General features: G+C 43.2%; 1 protein-coding gene across 18 annotated transcripts in view; it reads left to right on the top strand.

Moving 5' to 3' along the window:
• Window positions 1-25,266, top strand: part of SRCIN1 (SRC kinase signaling inhibitor 1) — a 443,687-nt gene that overhangs the window by 223,196 nt on the left and 195,225 nt on the right. The window contains exon 1 of one of the 18 annotated variants that reach the window (XM_067470021.1): window positions 18,574-18,665. The exons of 15 other annotated variants lie outside the window; for them this stretch is intronic. The gene's annotated coding sequence lies outside the window, so the exon portion shown is untranslated. Of the gene's footprint in view, window positions 1-18,573; window positions 18,666-25,266 lie in introns of those variants that run through there. 2 more of the 18 variants (XM_067470020.1, XM_067470019.1) reach the window with 2 other exon arrangements.

Here is a 25,266-nt window from a genome sequence, read left to right as displayed (position 1 = left end):
CGATACAAAAGGTTTGCTAGGGTAGACCCTCTTTCACTCAGACTCAGCCCCCCCCCCCCAAAACAAACTCAGCCCCCCCCCCCCCCCAATCGAAATCCTGGCTACAGGCCTGCATATAACAATAATAAGAAGCCCCCATCATCCAAACTTTTGCCATCCTAATTAATAGATTTCATTGGCACATACTTGAGTGCATATGGTGGGAATGCCTCTCTACATTTAGATTGTGCCTAAGAGATTATTCATCTCAAGAGAAAGGCAAAAGCTACACATCACAAGTGCTGAACCTGACTCAGCACATAGAAGATGGCCTTGAAATGCAGCAGATCACAGGAGCTGTCTTCATAGACCTGTCAGCGGCTTATGATACTGTAAACCACCGCCTCCTCCTGAGAAAAATGTATAATATCACAAAGGACTACCACCTCACCTGCCTCATAGGAAACCTGCTACAAAAGAGGAGCTTTTTTGTTCAGTTCCAGGGCCAGAGAAGCAGATGGTGGAAAAAGAACGGCCTGTCTCAGTGGGACGTGCTTGCTCCATCAATGTTCAACATTTACACAAATGACCAGCCACTGCCAGAAGGGACAGAGAGTTTCATCTATGCTGACAATCATGCCATTACCGCTCAAGCAGGGAGCTTTGAGATGGTTGAACAGAAGCTCTCCAAAGCTCTAGGTGCTCTTACTGCCTATTACAGGGAAAACCAGCTGATCCCTAATCTATCTAAAACATAGACATGTGCTTTTCACCTTTAGAACAGACAAGCATCCTGAGCTCTGAGGATTACCTGGGAAGGAATCCCACTGGAGCATTGCAGCGCACCCAAATACCTGGGAGTTACTCTGGGCTGTGCTTTGACCTACAAGAAGCACTGCCTGAATATCAAGCAAAAAGTGGGTGCTAGAAACAATATCATACGAAAGCTGACTGGCACAACCTGGGGATCACAACCAGACACAGTGAAGACATCTGCGCTTGCGCTTTGCTAATCTGCTGCTGAGTATGCATATTCAGTGTGGAACACATCTCACCACACTAAAACAGTAGATGTGGCTCTTAATGAGACATGCCACATTATCACGGGGTGTCTGCACCCTACACCACTGGAGAAATTATACTGTTTAGCCGGTATTGCACCACCTGACATCCGCCGGGAAGTAGCAACCAATAGTGGTAGTGGACATATCTTACAGCCACAGTGACAACAAACAGATCCCTCTTTCCACTTGACTCTGTCTCCCAGGCTTCTGCACAATGAAGAATGTCAAGGTAAGAAATCCAGACATTTCCACCTTGTAACTCACCATGTGAGAAATCCTTCAAGCACACATTTCACAGGCTGTGCTTCATTCATATAGAACTACTCGTAAGCTACCAACAAAGATGTTGTATACTGCTAAATGGAACACATTTCACCTATTCTGAGTGGCTTGCTACCAGATGTCAAATGCAAAATGTCCTTGACTTTCTAATGTGGTGAGGTCTTTCCTTGTCCTCTCTGAACATGCTTGTTAGCTCTTTCAGTGTTGCCCTAATGTTATGCTATCCCTGAAAGAGTTTGGGAACTCACGTCGCCTTCTGCCCTGTCTGTCATTTCTTGGAGCTTTCTGCTGTGCCTGATCAGTTTTATGAGATAACATGTTCTCTCTCCTCCTTTGTTCTGTGTCCTTCAAGACATTTCTAACAGTTGTAACTTCAGTAAGGGATGCTTTGTTCTTTACTAACCCCACTGCACCTTCAATTCAATCAGAACAAAGTGATTTTGTGACCTGATCACCACTTCCTTCCAAATGTTGATCTCTATTTCCATATTTTTCAGAACACTCTGCTGCTTATGTTGAGTCCAAATCCTATGGCACATTGAAAATGTTCCACTATAGGTTGGATGTTTGAAGAGAATTAGCCTTCTGTATTAATAGTACTAAACAATTTTCTTGTGTACAAAGCTGTTAGATTTTAACTTGGTTCAAAAGAAAATGGGTTAGGGACAATTTCACAGTGGCAAAAACTTTGATGAGTTTTTACTCAAAGATAAAGGTAAAGGTTTCCCCTGACACTGAGTCTAGTTGTGTCCGACTCTGGGGGTTGGTGCTCATCTCCATTGCTAAACTGAAGAGCCGATGTTTTCCGTAGACACCTCCAAGTTCATGTGGCCAGCATGACTGCATGGAGAGCTGTTCCTGCAGAAGTGGTACCTATTGATCTACTCACATTTGTTTGTTGTCAAACTGCTAGGTTGGCAGAAGCTGGGGAGAGCTGTTCCCTTCCTGCAGAAGCGGTACCTATCAATCTACTCACATTTCCATATTTTCAAACAGCTAGGTTGGCAAAGGCTGGGGCTAGCAGTGGAAGCTCACCCCGCTCCCCAGATTTGAACCGCCGACCTTTCAGCAAGTATAGCAGCTCAGCAGTTTAACCTGCTGTGCCACCATGCTAAAAATTTAGAGTAGTTGTTTTGTACAGAAATTCGCATGGCTCTTTGAATAGAAGTTATCCATTTGTGTAAAAAGAACTATGTTTTCCCTGCAAAAGCACTGTAAAGTATTGTAGCCACATGTTAACCTGCTCACAAAATGGCTGGGTTTTATATACACACACAAAATCAGTCTTACGCAAAAGCCCGTGCACACGACTATGTGGAAGCACAGGTTTGTTGTTGTTGTTGTTGTTGTTGTTGTTTTTGCACAAAAATTAAAACATTTTTGCACAGGAAAACCTACAGGTATATCTATATAGAATAGCTACTCCCAGGCACATCAGGGTGCGTATACTGGGTGAGAACTACACATAAATATTTGTGTTCTCTTTGGCAAACTGTATAATTATTTTTCCTAACTAGTTACAATAAAATAATAGAATATTTTTTATCCCTGTTTGGTGTCATAGTGACCTTCTGACTGCAGCTTGGCTCTTGGTTAAATGGGGGTTTGCTTGTCGTTGTGTACCTTCAAGTCATTTCTGACTTATGGCAACCCCAATATGGCACTATAGCAGGTTTTTCTGAAGCTGAGAGTTTGTGATTCACCCATAGTTTTCCAGTGGCTTTCCATGGATGAGTGAGGAATACAGCCCTGGTCTCCCAAGTTGTAGTCCAACACTCAAAACTACATCGTGTTGGATGGGGTAACATTTACTTGATGTATAAACTGACTTCCAAATGCTTATTTGTGGCGATACATGCCACTGCATTCCTCCATGGAGAGCTACTGGTAGAAATATATAGGGCAACTACATTGGTCCCATTGTTCACTTTCATGTGACTATACTCTGGATGTCTGGGCTTAATAAAATATTGGTTTCAACTTTGATATACTTTCCTCAAGAATCCCATAGTCCCATAGTCGAAGGCTTTCACAGCCGGAATCACTGGGGTGTTGTGTGATTTCCAGGTTATATGGCCATGTTCTAGCAGCATTTTTCTCCTGCTGTTTTGCCTGCATCTGTGGCTGGTATCTTTAAATGATCCTCTAAAGATGCCAGCCACAGATGCAACCACAACGTCAAGAGAAAATGCTGCTAGAACACAGCCATACAGCCTAGAAACCACACAACACCCAATAGTCTTTGTTTTTCTGGTATATGTAGCTTGCAAATCTTTCATGGAGGTCAGGGAAACTACAAAGCAGTTCTCTACTGTAAGACTGACTCTTGAAATGATAATCTTTAATCACATAGTACCAATGCACACTGTGTGAACATGCAAACTGAATGGAGGTGTGGCCCATTCTCAAACACATAACTCATTCTACAAGTTTCACAAACCATTTATTACAAGCATAAAACAACCAATGTGTGTGATTTCACATACGATGATAACAGCGATAGCAATTACAGGTACGAGGCCTATTATTATTGTTAGGAAAGGGGAAAGTGTGTGTGTACGTGTGTACTCTTGAAACAGATTTTACAATGGAGGAAGAGAAAGGATACCTGCACTATAACATGCCCTTCAAACATCATCATGTTTTTCTGAGTCACTGATCAAACCAGAGTGGAATGTCAATTTGCAATTAAAGCTTTTGCTAATTGATTGAACCAACAGGATGGATACATTTTCGAGTCCTGATTGCTAAGCACTTTGCCCTTGAATGGACTAGTGCAACTTGTGATCTTTCTAAGGTAAATTTTACTTATTTAGGTGATCCCTCATAGCTCGAGGATTATTGTCTCCAGATGTGGTGTCTTAGCAGTGGGTCCGTAGGTGGCTGTGGAGCCTTATTCTTGATCCACATGTTCTCCCACAGTAAGGACATTGGTTTCCAGATGGAAGGTGGTCCCAGTCAGGGTTGGCTTGATGTGCCTTCCTCTTGGCATGTTTCTCCCTTTTGCCCTCCATTCGTGCCTCTTTGAATTCTGCAGCACTGCTGGTCACAGCTGACCTCCAGTTAGAGCGCTCAAGGGCCAGGGCTTCCCAGTTCTCAGTGTCTATGCCACAGTTTTTGAGATTGGCTTTAAGCCCATCTTTAAAACCCTTTTCCTGTCCACCAACATTCTGTTTTCCATTCTTGAGTTCTGAGTAGAGTAACTACTTTGGGCATTCGGACAATGTGGCCAGTCCAGCATAGTTGATAGCGGAGGAGCATAACTTCAATGCTAGCTGTCTTTGCTTCTTCCAGCATGCTGACATTTGTCCGCCTGTCTTCCCAAGAGATTTACAGGATTTTTCGGACGCAACACTGATGGAATCGTTCCAGGAGTTGCCTCCATATGATGTCTGTAGACAGTCCACGTTTCGCAGGCATATAGCAGGGTTGGGAGGAAAATGGCTTTATAAACAAGCACCTTGGTATCTCTATGGATGTCCTTGTCCACAAACACTCTTTGCTTCATTCAGAAGAATGCTGCACTTGCAGAGCTCAGGCGGTGTTGTATTTCAGTGTCAATGTTGACTTTTGTGGAGAGGTAGCTGAAATGGTCAACATTTTCTACTGTTACACCATTAAGCTGTATTTCTGGTATTGGAGAAGGATTGGCTAGTGACTGCTGGAAGAGCACTTTGGTTTTCTCAATGTTCAATGAGAGGCCAAGGTTCTTGTATGCTTCTGCAAAGGTGTTTAGAGCGGCTTGTTAAATGAGCATAGCTCAGAAGTTGCATTATGGCAACCCAAAGTCTGAATTGTCAGAAGTCTCCAGGTTTTGCTGCCTGAGGAAATAAATTTAGTGAGGCTTGTCAACAAGAACTTAGTGAGCACGAATCACCATTGATTTGATGGGTTACAGGCAGTGAAAGCATGCTCCTAAGTGTAGACCAATATGGGCAAAATGGGAGTTAAGTGAACAGCGACTTTTAAATGACATTGCAAAATGCATCACAGGGGAGATTAAAACCTTTTTCACTGCTGATACTTAGCTAAAGTTTGGGGTTTTTTTGCAAAATATTTTATTCTGTTAAGAAGATGGCTATGAGGAGTGAGGAATCTCACTTTTTTGGTTTGTTTCCGAGGCTAATCTCTTGTTGAAAAGGATGAGGGAAGGTAAAAAGGGCCCTTGACGTGAATAGAAACGCTTTGCAAATGTCAGAGCTTTGTTCAACGCGGCTCTTGCACTGCTGTAATATGCGATGCAATCAGGAAAAAAATGAGTGCAAAGTTAATTTTAATCGTGCATCTATGTAACTGGTGGAGGGGCGGGAAGGTGAAAGCAAAGGAGAGGCATATGTATAATAGTGCAGACATCTATCAGGCGAATCGGCAACAACAATAAAAAAAAAAGGAAAAGAAACACTCAGCTAATTTAAGATCCAGATGGGAGAGAGATAATTTGAAATGGGAATGTTTAACAGTAAAAGACTCCTGACTTTGCTTGAGGAGGAGAAGGGGAGAAGAGGAGGGGGAGATGGAGGGAGATGTGAAGAGAAAAAAGACTCAAAGCCTCTGCGAGAAGAAGCTTGTTTTCTGATTCAAGTTGAGCACTTCAAGGTCTTTCCATTTAGAGGGTTGTATTTGGGGTGCAGAAACAATAAAAATGCTAAGTTAACATCATAGTGGAGCTCACAAATCCTTATACATGTTTTTAATAGTCATGCTGCCATGCAGTAAGGGGATAAACTGCTTAGCAGACATTGGGGAAGAGAGGTTGGCTGATCCTCTTTAGCACCAATGATCTTCTCCATTTATTATGTACCGCACAGCTTGTTCTGGGTTCCCTAAACTCACCTGCTATTCTAGTTGCTGCAAACAACACTATCCTGTCAACTTTCAATGAAGTATTATTCAGTTGGCCATGGTACTCTACGCTCTGCTTACATCCCATATAGATTACTTCCACACTCTCTACCAGGGGTTGCCTTTGAAGACTGTTCGGAAGCTTAAAGTGGTCCAATGGGCAGCAGCCAAGTTGCCCACTGGAGTGGTGTATAGGGAGCATAAAACTCCTCTGTTGAATCAGCTCCACTGGCTGATAGACTGCTACCAAGCACAATTCAAAGTGCTGACTTTAGCCTATAAAACCCAAAAGGGTTCCAGCCCAGCTTACCTGTCCGAACAGATCTCCTCCTATGAACCATCTCAGAGTTTTAAATCATCCGGGGAGGCCCTGCTCTTGGTCCTGCCTCCTTTGCAGGTGCATTTTTCGGGGATGAGAGATGGGGCCTTCTCAGCGGTGGCCCCTTGGTTGTGGAATTCCCTCCCCAAGGATATTAGATCAGCTCCCTCCCTCCTGACCTTCTGTAAGAGAGTAAAAACATTGGCACTTTGATTAAGCCTTTGGAGAAATTGTGCAATAAACAGATATAGAATTATGTGCAAGGACTATTGGAATGGACTGGATTGTGATTATGAATAGCGTGGTTTAAAAATGGTGATATTGGTTTAAATGTTTTTAAATGTTTTGATGTATTTTATAATTATATTTAAATTGCTAATTTTCATTATATGTTATGTTGCATCTAATGGCATCATGCTGCCTTTCAGCTCAGTCAGCCAAAATCCTTGCTTGGGACATCCCTGCACACTACAGAGTCTTTTCAGTGCTTTGGTTTAAAAGTCAATGATGACCAAAAAATAATCGGTACAGTTCCATTATCCAGATGGAGGCCACTAGGGGGCAATAGAGAGGAGAAAATAGTACATTTTATGAAGGTGGAGGGTGCATTGTAGAAGGAAAACCATTTTCCCCTGTGTTCTTGTTATCCCCCCCCCCCCACACACACATGTACCCGTCATCCAAACAACCCTCGTTTATTACATGGGGGAGGGACACCAGTAAAAGCGTGGGAAATTGTTTTCCTCCTTCAACTCTCCCCGCCCCCCATAAGTGGATTATCCTCCTCTCTCTAGCTCCTCCTGGTGGCTTCCACCTGGATAATGGAACCGTACCAAATAATCTTACAGGTTTTGCTTACTCTTTAGATATTTAGTTTTCATCTTTGTTGCTCTTCTATAGAAGACCCCAGGCTGCTGAGATTTTCATTTTTATATAAAATGGTATCTTTTCCTAAATAATAAAAATAATAATTGACAAGGGAAAAATTGGCAAGGAAAAAACATGGATTTGGCTCACAAATGGAACTTTGAAAAGGAGTCTGAGGGCCAGATTCTTGCAACCCAAGAACAAGCCATTAGAACCAATGCCATCAAAGCCAGAACTGAAAAGTTGACAACAGATTCCCAGTGTTGACTCTGCAAGAAAGCAGACAAAACAATGGATTATGATGCAGGCATCAAATTGTGCCTTTGCTTTTGTAAGCCGCCCTGAGTCCCCTTCGGGGTAAGAAGGGCGGGGTAAAAGAACCCCAAATAAAAAATAAATAAATAAATCATATACTCAGCTGCTGTAAGAAGATCGTGCAGACAGACTACAAGCAGAGGCACAACACAGTTGCTCAGATGATCCATTGGAACTTGGCACACAAATACCATGTGCTTGTGACAAAGAACTGGTGGGATCACAAGCCTGAAAACGTTATGGAAAATTACGGAAAATTAACATGTCAAACTACTCTGGGACTTCTGAATTCAGACTGACAGAGTTTTGGAGCACAATACTCCTGACCTCACAATCATGGGGGAAAAAACAAGTATGGATTGTCAATGTTGCAATCCCAGGTGACAGCAGGATTGACAAGAAGCAACTGGAAAAGATTATACAATATGAGGATTTAAAGATCGACCGGCAAAGACTCTGGCACAAACCAGTAAAGGTGGTCCCAGTGGTGATAGGCACACTAGGTGCAGTGCCTAATGACCTGCACTTAAAAACAATCGGCGCTGACAAAATTACCATCTGCCAGCTGCAAAAGGCCACACTATTGGGATCTGCACGCATTATTCACCAATACATCACACAGTTCTAGACACTTGGGAAGTATTCGGCATGTGATCAAATACAAAAGCCAGCATAGTGATCTTGTTTGCTGTGTACTAGTCTTGTTATGTATCCAATCATCATCATCACCACCATCATCATCATCATCATCATTATTTATATTCTGCCCTATCTCCCCGAAGGGACTCAGGGTGGATTCCAATCACAAAAAAGGCAAACAGTCAATGCCTGAAGAAAGATATGCAATCTTTCAAGTTTCAGTGAGACTCTCAACAGGCAGATAAATCAACAGTTCTGCATAGAGGAGCATTCTTTCCTCTGCATACTTTTCTTTCTCATCATTGGCATTATGGACCTCATCACACTAGAGAATGAATCCACTTTAATTCTGCTTTCTGCCTCCTGTAGAATTCTGGAATTTGTAGTTTAGGGAGGAGTCTTTAACTGCCTCACTAAACTACGACACCAGAATTCTGAAGGAGGCAGAAACTGGATTTAAAGTGGATTCATTCTCTAGTGTGATGAAATTGTAGGATGCTGTGGTAGAAAGAGGTTCTTCAAATCAAACACGGTGAATATCTATTCAGAATTAAGGCTCAGGGAATTCAAATGGGCTAATTCCTACATAAGTGTGTATAGTTCTAGAGTATGTGTATTTTTTATTTGAGAAATAAAAAGTGTATGAATCCAACCACAATTTGCCAGCCCTACTTTGTGTGCACCTGGATGTTCTCGAAATTTCAGACATGGCCAGTCTCATTTCCCCCTCCCGCCTGAAGCTGAAGAGCAGCCCTTTTACAGTATGAAAGGACTCTCTATCCTTCAGATGTCTTTAGTGTAATCCAAACTGTTCCTCAGTGGGATTGAAATGGCAGTTGAAAAAGACAGAAAAATACTGTAATTTTAAAATGCCTGTGTCATTGTCCCCCTCTGCTATCCTTGTTGCTTTCGAAATTGTTTTGAAAATGTTCACGTCAGCTGAGATCTCGGTGGCATGTGCCAGTCTGGGGTGCGTTATAGAACTGTCTGCTCTCCAAAAAAATCAACATAAAAAGCTCCATGGATACACTTATAAACACTGGAAAATGAGAGATTAGAAACACCCACCCACCTAACCTTTCCCCCTGTAGAGAAAATGTGACAGCATAAAGACCCAAATTGCTTCCCTTATCAATGCCCTTGGAGGCTGGAAATGGTAGAAAAAGTGGGGAGGGCTACATGTAGGGAGCAAGGTATGTGGATATTTTTTAAATGCTGCAGCAAAAAAACCCAAAAAACAAAACACGACAACAACATTCAATCTCTGTTCTAAACACCTGCAAACTGCATAACAGCTGGAAGAATTTACAGTAGGCAGGGAGGAAAATACGTATACAGTGTTCCCTTGCTACTTTGCGGTTCGCTTTTTGCGGACTTGATTTTTTGTGGTTTTCCTTCCTTGCTATTCACCAGGATGAATCCTAGTTCTGCCACTGGGATGCAGCCCGGTCAGTAGCGAACGAGCAAGGGAGGGCAGGTGAGCGAGCAAGAGAGGGCTGCAAAGGCAGAAGCACCCACCCGTCCTCCCTCGCTCACCCACCCACCCGTCCTCGCTCGCTACTCACCAGGCTGAGTCCTGGTTCTGCCACCGGGACCTGGCCTGGTGGGTAGCAAGCGAGGGAGGGCGGGTGAGCGAGGGAGGGAGGGCCACAAAGGCAGAAGCAGTGGCAGAAGCAGGAGCCTGGAAGAGGTGGCCAGGCTCCTGCTTCTGCCACCACTGCTGCCCTTGCTCGCTCACTCACCCACCCTCCCTTGCTTGCTCACTACCCGGGCTGGGTCCGGGTGGCAGAACCAGGACTTGGCCCGGTGAGTATTGAGTGAAGGAGATGGGTGAGTGAACAAGCGAGAAGGTGGCAATGGTGGCAGTGGCTGCAGAAGCAAGAGCCTGGCTGCCTCTTCCAGGCTCCTGCGTCCCTTCTTCACAGAGTTTCACTTTTCGCGGATGGTCCTGGAATGTAACACCCGCGATAAGTGAAGAAACACTGTTCTGGAAAAAGCCAAATGAAGAGGGTTAGTGGGCTTTTTCACAACTGAGTCTTTACCGCTGTCAGGAAATTTAAGTAAATGAAATGAAAAGGAAGAGTCAGCCCCACTCAAATTTAAAACAGTACCTTAAAACTTCCTCTTCAGTAGGAGCCTGAAGTTCCTCCCAGCTCCCTGAAATATCTGCTTGCCAGAAGGAACCTGCAGAAATATTGTTTTCATTATATTCCTGTTAATCCCCACAGTTCCTATAATTAGTCATTTATATAGGCTTTTTAAAATGTGCAAGTGTTTCAGAATCTATAATCACCTCAGTCTACTCAAGAGGACTCACATTAAGAAAAAAAATCTATATCAGGCATGGGCAAACTTTGGCCCTCCAGGTGTTTTGGACTTCAACTCCCACAATTCCTAACAGCATTGTGGAAGTTGAAGTCCAAAACACCTGGAAGGCCGAAGTTTGCCCATGCCTGATCAATTTGGAGGTGTCCTTCTGGGTCAGAGCTAAGTATCCATTTGGTTCACTATTGAAATCTCATGGACAGCCATGATCCAGACTAGGTTGTACACAAAAGCCTTACTTGGGGATTTGGTTGAAGGTGGAGCAATAAGTGGGCTTTGCTGTACTTTGTCCTTCCCCCCATTTCTTTACCCTTTCCCTGCCTGTGTTACTATTTTGATACACCCAGATTGGGGAGCATTTATACCTAATTGGCAGAACACATCCTTTGTATCTATCTGCTCTGGTTATTATGCCTGATATCTCCAGGGCAGGCAAGGCAAAGTCTACTACCTGAACCCTTGGAGAGCAGTTGCTTGGTCAACTAGATCAGGTTTGTAGAACATGTAGCCATTCAGATGTGGTTGGATTGCAACTTGCATCAGCTCTAGCTATTACCGCTAATGGCGTGAGGGGAGCTGCAATCCCAACAACATCTGGAGAGCCATACATTTTTCTTCCCTACGCTAGATGGATTGATTAATCGTTAGGAAAAACTTCATAATGCAGTTTGATAGTTGAGCAGAGTGCCATGGGAAGTAATAAGCCCTTATTCAGTAAAGGTGTGTTGGGGTGGCTAGGAAGCCATCTGTCAGGGAATCTGAAAATTAGATCCTGTCTTCCAGGCCCTGCATTTAGATCATCCCCATTGTAAGATTGTGTGCTCTAAGATGAGTCTCGAGCGCATCTACACTGTAGAATTAATGCAATTTGATACCATTTTAATTGCCATGGCTCAATACTATGGGCTTGTGGAAGTTATAGTTTGGTGAGGCACCAGCACTCTTTGGCCTTGTAAAGACCTTGTAAAACTGCAATTTCCATGATTCCATTGCATGGAGCCATGGCACTTAAAGCAATGCCAAACTGCCTTAATTCTACACTGTAAATGCACACCAGGGTCTGGCACTTACGTGAATCTGGCACCTAAATGCTGATGAGGAAGCATTCTAGTAGTTTGTAGTTCTCCAATCCCATAATTTTTCCAAGCTCTGGCAGGTAATTCTCCTATTTTGCATCCGACTACACTCAGCAGATTTCAGGGTTCTTAGAGAAAAATAACTGTGCCTTCACAACATGGAGGTCTTATTTGCAGCTCGGTTAGATGATCCAATGTTCCAATTCAGTCTAAGTCAGTTTCTCAGGTCTCTATTAAAACTGCCAGGAGCAAAGTGGCAGGTATTTCTTTCTGGTAGCTTTGAAGACAGAAGAAGGGATTTCAGGTACAACTTCTCTCATTCAAGAGCGACATGCCAGAATCTGTTCTTTTGCCACTATTAAAGTATAAAAATGGTACTCCTAAAGACAGAATTATAATCATGGCTCTGCAGATGTTGTAGGATTGCAAGTTCCACCACCCTCAACTGGGATAGCCAGTGATGACGAATACTGGAAGTTGCAATTCAATAACGTTTATGAGGCTGGATAATCCACACATCCACCTAAAGAAAGGGGTACTTAGGAAGCATCCTAAGAGATTAAAAATAATGACTAAGAAACAAATTTAGTCAGATTTAAATAAATAGGGTCATTTATTTGAGCAAACTCAAGTCACCCACCCACCCCTACCTCAAAGGCTTAGCCCTGTATCACAAAACCGATTTCCACCACCATGGAAAGCTGTGTTTGTACCAAGTCCGATCATAAGTATTGACTACAGCAGTGGTTCTCCACTTTGATCCTTCAGCTGCATTGAACTTCATTTCCCAAAAACCTTAGCCAACACAGCCCATGATGAGGGATTCTGAAATCCAAAAACATACAAAGGCTAAACATTTCTGGTCTAAACTGATTGATAGAGGGTCTTAGTCTTAGATCAGGGGTGTCAAACTCGTTTTCATTGAAGGTCACATCAACCTTAAAGGTAAAGTTTTCCCCTTGACATTAAGTCTAGTTGTGTCTGACTTTGGGGCGGGGGCGGGGGGGGGGGAGTACTGGCATTGTCCACAGACGCCTCCTAGGTCATGTGGCCAGCATGACTGCATGGAGCACCATTACCTTCCTGCTGGAGCGATACCTGTTGATATGCTCACATTTGTATGTTTTTGAACTGCTAGGTTGACAGAAGCTGGGGCTAACAGTGGGAGCTCATCCCGTCCCTCAGATTTGAACTGTTGACCTTCCGGTCAGCAAGTTCTACAGCTTAGTGGATTAACTCACTGTGCCTTAAAGGGTCATTGAATTTAGGGATGGAGGGCCAACTATAACTTTTTTGCATAGTGGTTGGTGCCCTTTAGTCTTTACCAGTTTGGATCCCCAGATGTTATTGGAGAACAACTCCCATCACTTTTGAATATCTGCATGTGGGCAGTGCATAATGCAATCCCACAGCACTTGTGGCTCAGAGACTGAGTAATAGTTAAAGGACATTTTAAAGTCAGACAACTTATCCACGAGCCTTGTATTTAAATGTATTGTCGAAGGCTTTCATGGCTGGAATCACTGGGTTGTTGTAGGTTTTTTCGGGCTATATGGCCATGGTCTAGAGGCATTCTCTCCTGACGTTTTGCCTGCATCTATGGCAAGCATCCTCAGAGGTAGTGAGGATGCTTGCCATAGATGCAGGCGAAACGTCAGGAGAGAATGCCTCTAGACCATGGCCATATAGCCCGAAAAAACCTACAACAACCCACTTGTATTTAAATTCAAATCCCACTCTCCTTACTAAACAAAACAAACTTTAGCATTCCAGATGTTACTGTATCACCGTTCCCAACAGCTCTAGTCATGATGTCTAATGATGATAAATACAAGGGTTGCAGTCCAGCATCTGGAGGGCCAAATAAAAGGATGTGATGGGCTGGATTTGGCCCATGGGCCTTGAATTTGACTCTGGGAACTCTCTGCCCCAGAGTATGGTGGAGGCTCCTTCTTTGGAGGCTTTTAAACAGAGGCAGGATGGCCATCTGTTGGGGGTGCTTTGAATGCAATTTTCATGCTTCTTGGCAGGGGATTGGACTGGATAGTCCATGAGGTCTCTTCCAACTCTATGATTCTATGATTCAACCCCATTTGCATGTGCTAATGTTTGCAAAGGGAATGTTTGTTGCTCAGCCACTGACCTATAGCTTTTGTTGGATAGAACTGGCAATTTGCACCATGCACAAACCAAAGATACATCTCTTTTTAGTTCTATCTTTCCATTAATAATATACCTTCCAGGTGGGTTGTTGTATTTTAGTTCAATATGTCCCATTCCAGCCAGGGGTGTGTAATTTCCTAAGACCTGGGACATGGGGGTGGTTGATCAAAAATGAGTAAATCCTACTTCAAGATAGTTTTGTGTCTATTTGTATCTATCTGCTCGCCTCCGACTCTAAAATGTAAGTGCAGTGAAGGATTGGACCCCATGGCTTCAAATTATATAATGATTTGCTCCAGTGATCATTTAAAACCCCTACTGTGGTTTCCACTTCCAAATAAAACAAGCAAACTGTGGCTTAATGTGCCTGATGTTTTATGAGTTCAGAATGTACATGGGATATTTTTAAGATGGGGATAGGAAAGAAGAGGGCAGGACCTTATTACCCTGCTGCCTTACTAATGGCATCTAGAATCAGTTACTTGAGGCAGCTGCTTCATCTTGCCTTATGGCAGTGTTTTCTTCGACCAAACCCCCTTCAAAATCCTCCCTTTTCCCTGTGCAGATTCTGAGCACAGAGCCCTTAATCTTCATTCTAAACAGTAACATAACCCCCATGCACTTAGCTCATTTGTTAAGATTCATGCCTTTCTAGTCTGGATGGTTCCTGATGAGGCCTTTATCACACCGTTGTCAGCTTCACTCGCTGAATTTTAATAATGAACAACGAGGCATGCCAGATCACCAGGTATTAATAAAGCCCACAGTCTGTTCCTGATCCTCCCTCCTCACCCAGTAACCAGTGATATCAAGACAGAATTGAGTCGATGCTCCTTTCGGGATTCCAACTCCTATCAGTCCAAAGTGATGGGAGTTGTAGTCCAAACTAGAACAAATATTGCAGATTCCTTCTCCCTGCCCCAAAACCTTACTTCTGTCGAGCAATTGTGATGCATCTCATTGTCCCCACATTGGAATTGGAGTTCTTTGTACAGATAGGTTTCAAATGTTTATCCAAGTAAGCAGAGGGGAAAAACATGCAAAGTAATTCAAAAGATCCTACAAGCAGAAGAGCTTGAAGTGACCTCTGCCTGAGGTCTCTGCTTGACAATTGCCAGGAAAATTGCCATCTTCTGTGCATGCCCCCCCCCTCTCTCTCTATATATATCAGTCCCTGGACGCTAGGCTCTTGTCCCCCCCCCCCCCCCAGTGGCGGCTGAACTTGCAGATCGAAGGTTGGTGGTTCAAATCCGCATTGCGGGATGAGCTCCCACTGTTTGTCCCAGCTTCTGCCAACCTAGCAGTTCAAAATATGCAAAAAGACTAGTGTGCAAGGATGATATACATTTCAGTAATATTGGGATCCCTCGGATGCACAGCAGGTTAAACTGCTGAACGTGCTGACCAAAAAGTCAGTGGTTTGAATCCAAGAGGCGGGGTGAACCTACGCTGTTAGGCCCAGCTTCTGCCAGATTCTGACAACCTAGCAGTTTGAAAACATGCAAATGTGAATAGATCAATAGATACTGCTCCGGCGGGAGGATAACAGCACTCCATGCAGTCATGCCGGCCACATGACCTTGGAGGTGTCTACAGACAACGCCGGCTCTTCGGCTTAGAAATGGAGACGTGCACCACCCCCTAGAGTCAGACATGACTAGACTTAATATCAAAGGGAAACCTTTGCCTTTTAATCTTGTTGTGTATCTAATAACAATAATAATCATAATAATAATAATAATAATAATAATAATAATAATATCAGTATGGAGTTTTCGCCTAGCCAAATGTGCCACAGTGGCATTAAAGAAAGGGAAAATTACTCACAGCAAGGACACAGAGATGCCAAATGAACAAAAACCAAAAAATGAAATCCGCCTGAAGCCTAGAAATATGTGGGCATACTACAGCTGGACAATATCAAGCATGGGCATGTGAAAAATGTGGTCAGCAAAGAATATGTCCAAAGGGTCAAAAAGGTTTTGAAAAGCAAATCAAATGGCGGAAATACATTCAAAGCTATCAACACCTGGGCCATCCCCATCATTAGATGCACTGCTGGAATTGTGAACTGGACACAAGCAGAGCTGGGTGATCTGGACAGAAAAGCAAGAAAATTGATGACAACAGACTTTACCTGCCCAGAAAATCAGGAGGCAGAGGGCTTCTGCAAGAAAAACAAAGGATAGAAGAGGAGAAACATGCACTGGCAGATTATGTGAAAGGCAGTCAAGAACCAACATTGATGGAAGTCAATAGTAGAAAACTGCTTCAGGTGCAAAAGACAAAGAGTGAATACCATAAAAATACAATGCAGAGCAGAAGAGAAAACTAGCAAAAGAAGGCTCTCCATGGACAGTTCCTGGGAAAAATTGAGAGCCAAATTGACAAAGAAAAAACATGGATGTGGCTCACAAATGGAACTTTGAAAAAGGAGACAGAGGGCCTGATTCTGGCAACCCAAGAACAAGCCATTCGAAGAAATGCCATTAAAGCCAAAATGGAAAAGTCGATGACAGATCTCAAGTGTAGACTTTGCAAGGAAGCAGATGAAACAATAGATCATATCCTCAACTGCTGCAAGAAAATCGCACAGACAAACTACAAGCATAACACCGTTGCTCAGACGATCCATTGGAACTTGTGCTACAAATACCATCTGTCTGCAACAAGGAACAGGATCACAAGCCTGAAAAAGTTATGGAAAATGAACACGTCAAACTTCTCTGGGACTTCCGAATTCAGACTGACAGAGTTTTGGAGCACAATACTCCTGACTTCACAATTGTGTTAAAAAACCAAGTATGAATAATTGGTGTTGCAATCCGAGGTGACAGCAGGATTTAAGAGAAGCAACTGGAAAAGCTGACACGATATGAGGATTTAAAGATTGAACTGCAAAGACTCTGGCACAAGCCAGTCAAGGTGGTTTCAGTGGTGATCGGCACAATGGGTGCAGTGCCTAAAGACCTTGGCCTGCACTTAAACACAATCAGCGCTGACAAAATTGCCATCTGCCAGCTGCAGAAGGCCACCTTACTGGGATCTGCACACATTATTCACCAATACATCACACAGTCATAGATACTTGGGAAGTATGATCCAGTACAACAGCCAGTATAGTGGCCTTGTCTGCTGTGTATTAATCTTGTTGTGTTTCAAATACTACTACTATAGTCAATAATAATAATAATAATAATCCCCCCAATGGGTGCCATCTTGTTATGGTGATCAAAGGCAACAGTGTTATGCCTCTGTTTCTGGTCTGTCGGCAAGAAAAACAACAGGAAAAACTCAGCTGCTATCAAGACCTCAAAATCGAATTGCAAAGGCTCTGGCATAAACCAGTCCAGGTGGTCTGAGTGGTCATTGGCGCACTGGGTGCCATGCCAAAAGATCTCAGCCAGCATTTGGAAAAAATAAACATTGACAAAATCATGATCTGTCAATTGCAAAAGACCCCCTGACTTAGATCTGCGCACATCATTCAAAAATACATCACACAGTCCTAGACGCTTGGGAAGTGTTTGACTTGTGATTTTGTGATACAAAATCCAGCATATAGATCTCGTTTGCTGTGACATACTGTGCTTTTGTGTCAGTAAAATAATAATAATAATAAATTATTTATTGTATAATAATAATAATTTATTTATTGTAAATAATAATAATAATAATAATAATAATAATAATAGGCTCTGGCATAAACCAGTACAGGTGGTCCCAGTGGTCATCGGCGCACTGGGTGCCGTGCCAAAAGATCTCAGCCGGCATTTGGAAACAATAAACATCGACAAAATCATGATCTGTCAGCTGCAAAAGGCCACCTTACTTGGATCTGCGCGCATCATTTGAAAATTCATCACACAGTCCTAGACGCTTGGGACGTGTTCGACTTGTGATTTTGTGATACAAAATCCAGCATATAGATCTCGTTTGCTGTGACATACTGTGCTTTTGTGTCAGTAAAATAATAATAATAAATTATTTATTGTATAATAATAATAATAATAATAATAGGCTCTGGCATAAACCAGTACAGGTGGTCCCAGTGGTCATCGGTGCACTGGGTGCTGTGCCAAAAGATCTCAGCCAGCATTTGGAAACAATAAACATGGACAAAATCACAATCTGTCAACTGAAAAAGGCCACCTTACTTGGATCTGTGTGCATCATTCGAAAATAAATCACACAGTTCTAGACGCTTGGGAAGTGTTCGACTTGTGATTTTGTGATACAAAATCCAGCATATAGATCTCGTTTGTTGTGACATACTGTGCTTTTGTGTCAATAATAATAATAATAATAATGGTTCCCAAATCTAGCTAGGGCTGGATTCGAACCCGCGTCCTTCCACTCTGCAGAATTCCTGCCCAGCCTCCGAAAAGACAGGTGGAGTCCTGGTTGCCACGGCGACGGTGCCGTCTTTATAAGGGAGCCCAGAGGAAGCTGGCTCGCATTGCTAAGGTCAGACCTGGGGGGCTGCGAAGGCAGGGATGTAACAGAGGAGGAAGTTGGGGAAGGGATTTGCCTGGAGCCTCTTTCTGCCCCCTTCAAACCCACGCAGCATCGCCTCCTCTTTCCCCATCACCTCTGCAAACCGGAGAAGCAGCACCAGCCTCAGCATCAGCAGCCAAGAGAGGAAGGAGTGCGGAGGAAAAGGCAACCCAGAGCTGCTGACGGATGAATTTATAGACACTGCAGCCTCCCATTGTGTCGGTCGGGCTGGAGGCTTGGGGATGGAGGAGGCTGAAGGCTCTGTGCATTGGCCAGGCTGGGACTAACCTGTGGCAGGTAAGGAGACAGGTGTGGGAGGAGGTGGAAGCAAAGGACAGGAGCAGGGAGGGGAGGGGGATGCACCAGCATATGCAGGAATATGCAGCCTTCCTTGATGCTCATATTCCTGAAGGCATCAAAGTATATGCATCCCTACAATCTACGTATGCTGAAGGTGAGTTAAGGAGGGAAACAAAAAATCCCCCTTTTTGTCTCTTTCCTTTCCAAGCCTCTGCCATCCCTGTAATACGATCACTGCACCAAACTGTGCAACAGCAGAACTGGTCGATAGTCTCTCCCCCTTCAACACATCATCATCCAAAGTCTGGGAAAGCCAGATCCAAATGGAAAAATATACCACAATCGGTCCTATGGTGTTGCAGATTGAGGGGGCATAAGGAACAGCTGCTTACCCTATAGATCCGTTTGTATGGATGCCTTTTTTCTCTCCAGAAGTGTAGAGAAGAGCATGGGATTGTTGGATTTCTCAATATATTTATATATTTTGTATTGTGGGGAAAGAAGGAATGGAGATAGAACGTGTCAGTCCATGTTTGTGTCATGTCAATGAGGTAGAGCAGGGGCAAAACTCTAGAATTTGGCTCCAAATGGACAATGTTGTGGAGTAAGTGTAAGTGAAGTGGGTGTGTTTGTGTGTAGTAGTCGTCTCTTCTTAAGGACATGCAGGAAAAGGCAGGATTTGATAGTATTGTTGAAGGTTTTCATGCCGGAACGACTGGGTTGTTGTTGATTTTTTGGGCTATATGACCATGCTCTAGAAGCATTCTCTTCTGACGTTTTGTCTGCATCTATGGCAGGCATCTCAGAGGTTGTGAGACAACTATGGCAGGCATCCTCAGAGGTTGTGAGGCAACTATGGCAGGTATCCTCAGAGGTTGTGAGGCCCCGCAACCTCTGAGGATGCCTGCCATAGATGCAGGTGAAACATCAGGAGAGAATGCTTCTAGAACATGGCCAGATAGCCCGAGAAACCTACAGCCACCCAGGATTTAGATAGGTTTGTGAGGACACTCAACCTCCCAGGAGCTCATGATACTGTAAAGATATTATATTATTTTGTCCTTACAACAACCCTGCAAGGGAGGCCAACACTGAAGGGATTTTAGTAACCAATCCAAGGTCACCTGGTGATTTTAATGGCTGAGGAGGAACTGGAATCAACAGCTTTTCCATTTGTAGTAAGACACTCTGAATACTATACTACACTCTTAATTATTTTTAAGTAGTGTATCATAAATAAGTGTATCATAAATAATGAGGAGCCCCCGGTGGTGCAGTGGGTTAAAGCACTGAGCTGCTGAGCTTGTTGATTGAAAGGTCGCAGGTTCGATTCCGGGGAGCGGCGTGAGCTTCCGCTGTCAGCCCTAGCTTCTGCCAACCTAGCAGTTCAAAAACATGCAAATGTGAGTAGATCAATAGGTACCGCTCCGGCGGGAAGGTAACGGCGCTCCATGCAGTCATGCCGGCCACATGACCTTGGAGATGTCTACAGACAACGCCGGCTCTTCAGCTTAGAAATGGAGATGAGCACCACACCCCAGAGTCAGACATGACTGGACTTAATGTCAGGGGACAACCTTTACCTTTACCTTATCATAAATAAATAAAAGCTGTGGCAAAGAGTCTTGTCCTGAAGACTAGGGGTTCTTCAACACAATCATATAACCTAGGATATCAAGGCAGATATCAAGGAGCCCCTGGTGGAGCAGCAGGTTAAACTGCTGAGCTGCTAGACTTGCTGACCAAAATGTCGGTTGTTTGAATCCGGGGAGTGGGGTGAGCTCCGGCTATTAGCCTCAGCTTCTGCCAACTGAACAGTTCGAAAACATGCAAATGTGAGTAGAGCAATAGGTACCGCTCCAGCGGGAAGATAACAGCACTCAATTCAGTCATGCAGGCCACATGACCTTGGAGGTGTCTACGGACAATGCCGGCTCTTCGGCTTAGAAATGGAGATGAGCACCACCCCTCAGAGTCAGACATGTCTAGATTTAATGTCAGGGGAAACTCTTTACCTTTACCATTTATCAAGGGAGAAAAACCCACGATTTCTCCTTTGAACTGGGTTATCTGAGTCCACACTACTATATATTCCAGTTCAAAGCAGATAATGTGGGATTTTATTCAGTTGTGTGGAAGGGGCTTGGGACTTTTTTCCCCACCACATTTCACTCTCAAAAAGAGAGAGAGAGAAATGGTACTAAATGTTTTAATGAGAAGGTACCAGGCTTACAACTATGTGGACCTTCTCATTTGTAAATCGGGCATCTCCATCTCTTGTAAATCCAAAACGATGTTCCTTCCGATGCTCCAGCATCATCTTTATTACATTCCATATGTCGTAGTGGTGAGTTGTAGCATTGAGAAGGGAACGGGATTATGAGAGCCCTTCATCAATTTAAAGGCCTCCCTGGCTGTCCTTTTTCCTAAACCAATCTATGGGATCCTTTAAAAAAAGACACCTAAGACCATCTGTTCATTCCTTGTAAGCTCTTCCCAATGTAACATTTTGACCAGGTGGATGTGGGAAAGATTTCTGCATCTGACTCCATACACAGAATCCTCGATAATTCTCCCTTCTTCCTCTCCCCTTGTACAACCCTTTGGCAGTGATGTAATCTTTGCCTCACCCGCCCTCCTGTAATATCTCCGATTCCCAGGTTTGCACAGTGACACCTGTTTTGTGCTCTCCCTACAAAGAATTTCTCATTGCTCTCCCCACACTATCATTAATTTATCCGACAATTGGGCAGTGTGTCGCTACACTTCTGGCTGTCTAGAGGAGTAACTCAGTGAAACAGAATCAGCAGCGTGATTTACTCCTAGTTCTCATAGAGGTAGTAAACCTGTCTTCGGGATTTGTTAGCCGTACAAGAGGGCTAATGTGACATATGGTCTGCTATACGTAGCCGACTGGGGCCCCTTCCACACAGCTGAATAAAACCCCACATTTTCTGCTTTGAACTGGAATATATGGCAGTGTGGACTCAGATAACCCAGTTCAAAGCAGATAATGTGGGATTTTCTGCCTTGATGTTCTGGGTTATATGGCTGTGTGGAAGAGACAGTCAAATTTCAATGTGGTAGAATCAACTATGCTACTATAGAAAGCATCTAGTACTTTCCATTTTTGAATCCTGCATTGCATTGCATAGTTTTCAACTAGAAAACTAAAAAATAAATTATGTTATGGGTTGTTGTGAGTTTTCCAGGCTGTATGGCCATGTTCCAGAAGCATTCTCTCCTGATGTATCGCCTGCATCTATGGCAGGCATCCTCAGAGGTTGTGAGGTCTAGAAAAATGGGGTTTATATATCTGTAGAATGTCCCGTGTGGGAGAAAAAATTCTTGTCTGTTTGAGGTAAGTGTGAATGTTTCACACCTACCCATTTTCCTAGTTTCCAGCAGATCTCACAACCTCTGAGGATGCCTGCCATAGATGCAGGCAAAACGTCAGGAGAGAATGCTTCTTGAACATGGACATACAGCCTGGAAAACTCACAACAACCCAGTAATTCTAGCCATGAAAGCCTTCAACAATAAAACCATGGACATTGGGGAACAGCCAATCTTAGTTTTCTCCAGTATCTTTAGGAATGCCTATGATGGTAAAATGAGCCAATAAGAAAATGGTTTGAAAAGGCATACTGCATTATCTGAACTAATTAAGGTGTTAGACACATTGATGCTTCTCATCAATGTGGAAGGTTTCCATTTGCAGGTAGTATTTAAAGAAGACCTCAAAGAAATTTAACAACAAAATCTCCTGCCAAACAAAGGCCACTATACTCGCTCAGAAGTATCTACTATTTTTGTACCATGCATAGATAATGTCATCTTAAATGTCCCTCAATGATGAATGAATGAATGACTCCCTGCAGGGACAAATATAGTATATGAGGGGCATGAGTAGACTAGAACTTGTCTTCTTGGCATACTAGTTTCCTTTTCTTTTCTTAAAAGGAAGTGTATTCTACAAAACCAGTCTGTTGTAGTGGTTTGAGCACTGCACTGCTTTCTTCACAGGTGCAGTTAGTGGGAGTGAGGGGCAGGGCCTTCTCAGTGGTGGCCCCTCAGCTGTGGAACCCCCTTCCCAGTCAAAATAGATTGGCCCCCTCCCTCCTATCCTTTAGAACAGTGGTTCTCAACCTGTGGATCCCCAGGTATCTACAACTCCCAGAAATCTCAGCCAGTTTAGCAGCTGTTAGGATTTCTGCAAGTTGAAGGACAAAACATCTGGGTTGAGAACCAGTGCTTTAGAAAACAATGGAACCAAGCACTTGGAGAATAGCGCAGGGCTATATACAGCTACAAAGTGAATGGCAGTGTGATTGGAACGGCTTCTGGATTATGATTTTTAGTCTCTGTGTGATCTTTTAATCTTTAAACGGCGTTCCAGGCAGTCACATTACCCTGGAGGTGTCTATGGACAACGTCAGCTCTTCGGCTTAGAAATGGGATGAGCACCAAACCCCAGAGTCGGACATGACTAGACTTAATGTCAAGGGAAATCCTTTACCTTTACCTTGTAACAGCTTATTTATGTATTTATATTTTAGTGTTTTATGATTTTCATGAATTCATTAAACTACAGTGTATATTGTATTTTGTTTGCTTTATGTTAATGTGACATTGAATTATTGCCAATTTGGAAGCTGCTCTGAGTCCCCTTCAGAATTGAGATAGAGCAGGGTAAAAATACAGTACAATACAATAAATAAATACAACTCCGGAGAAACAGAGTTGATTCTCTGCTTGGACAGGGAAATCCACTGGGTGCCATTAGGCAAATCACACACTGGTTCACCTTAAGGTTGCCATACGTCAGAAACAACTTGAAGGAACATAACCAAGAATGACAACATTCATTAGGTCCCCCTACTTGTATGCTTAAAATACTGGTCCAGCTTTGTTTTTGAGATGTACCTTTTGATTTTTTTATTATTTTTTATTAACTAACCTTAGTTCCTAGAAATGCAGGGCTGGTCTTACCTCTGGTGGCTGGTGCTGAGGGGCAACAATGTCAGTCCCCCAGATGTTTTCCAACACCCAAGATGTGTATCATACAACCTGTAGCCTCCCATTGTGTGGACAAATGGCTGTAGCTGGGAGGCTGCACTGCCCCACCATAGAACCTTGGAGAGCCACCCTACTGCTCAATATAGTTGCCATAATTATTTTTTGGCATAGGGCTGATTTTGCTCTATTTTTTGTCCCCCCCCCCCCCCGGCCATTCCCCCCCCCCCCCCGGCCATTCCCCCCCCCCCCCCCGGCCATTTTTTGCTCGGGAGAGGCCTTTTTTCATTTTAAAATAAAACATGCTAGAAGCAAACCTTTTTCAGTGATTTCCCTGCTCCCCCCCTCCCCAAATAGCCTGGGAATCTGTATGTCACCCTTGGATTTCATTTTCCTTATCCTTGCTCTAAACCTGTGCCTCAGTTGTGGTGGAGACCATAATATATTGAAACTGCAAGTCGTTTCTGGTGTGAGAGAATTGGCCATCTGCTAGGACATTGCCCAGGGGATGCACAGATATTTTACCATCCTGTGGGTGGCTTCTCTCATGTACCCACATGGGAGCTTACGCCATTCTATTATTATTATTATTATTATTATTATTATTATTATTATTATTATTTTACTGACACAAAAACACAGTATGTCACAGCAAACGAGATCTATATGCTGGTTTTCGTATCACAAAATCAGAAGTCTAACGCTTCCCAAGTGTCTAGGACTGTGTGATGTATTTTCGAATGATATGTGCAGATCCAAGTAAGGTGGCCTTTTGTAGTTGACAGAGCGTGATTTTGTCCATGTTTTTACTATTATTATTATTATTATTATTATTATTTCTTACCCACCTTTCCTTCTGGCTCGAGATGGGTTACAGTATAATTAAAACACATAAACATTGTAAAAATACAATACAGATATTAAAATGTATTTTTTTATAAAATATATATATTAAAACATATTTCATTGTCCGACTGCCATTTAAGTAAAGTTTGACTGGTCAGTTCTTGTAGGTTGAATATAGGCAAGAACATGTTTTGGACTGCTCTTGATGGGATGAGAGGGGATGACAAATGAATGTACATAATGCACAGCCTCTTTCCCCAACACAACTAATAAAAAGTCTTGTCCATGTATGAGGATGCTGCATAAAACAGGAAAGCGTCTCATTTAGCTAAGCATTCACAGTCCATTTTTAATGAGGAAGGGATGGAAAGAGAATCTGGGAACTGATTAATCAATAGTGGAGCATGAAATTAAGAGAGAGACAGATGGCTACTGGACAGGAACGAGTTGCCAAATGGTTTGTTGAAGAGATGGACATAGCAAGGGATTATTCAATAAGAAGAGATGCAGCTATGGGGTCTTTGGCAGCCCTCTTCCGCCCCCCACACCTTTTGATTAAGGTTAATATGTACAAAAATGTAGCCCGAAGACGTTTAGTCTTCCAGTGAAACCTCCTTTGCTTCCCCACTCCACACTGAAACAGATCACAATGCCTGCAAAAAAAAGGCATCTGTTTTGTTGGCTTCAGGCTGGCATTTGTCTTGTTCTCTCGTGGCACCCCATAAATACAAGCTGG

Source organism: Anolis sagrei, chromosome 6 (assembly GCF_037176765.1).
Source record: "Anolis sagrei isolate rAnoSag1 chromosome 6, rAnoSag1.mat, whole genome shotgun sequence".
Classification (NCBI taxonomy): Eukaryota; Metazoa; Chordata; class Lepidosauria; order Squamata; family Dactyloidae; genus Anolis; species Anolis sagrei.
The sequence above is the reverse complement of the archived record's forward strand: the minus strand, read 5'-3'. Positions and strand labels throughout refer to the sequence as shown.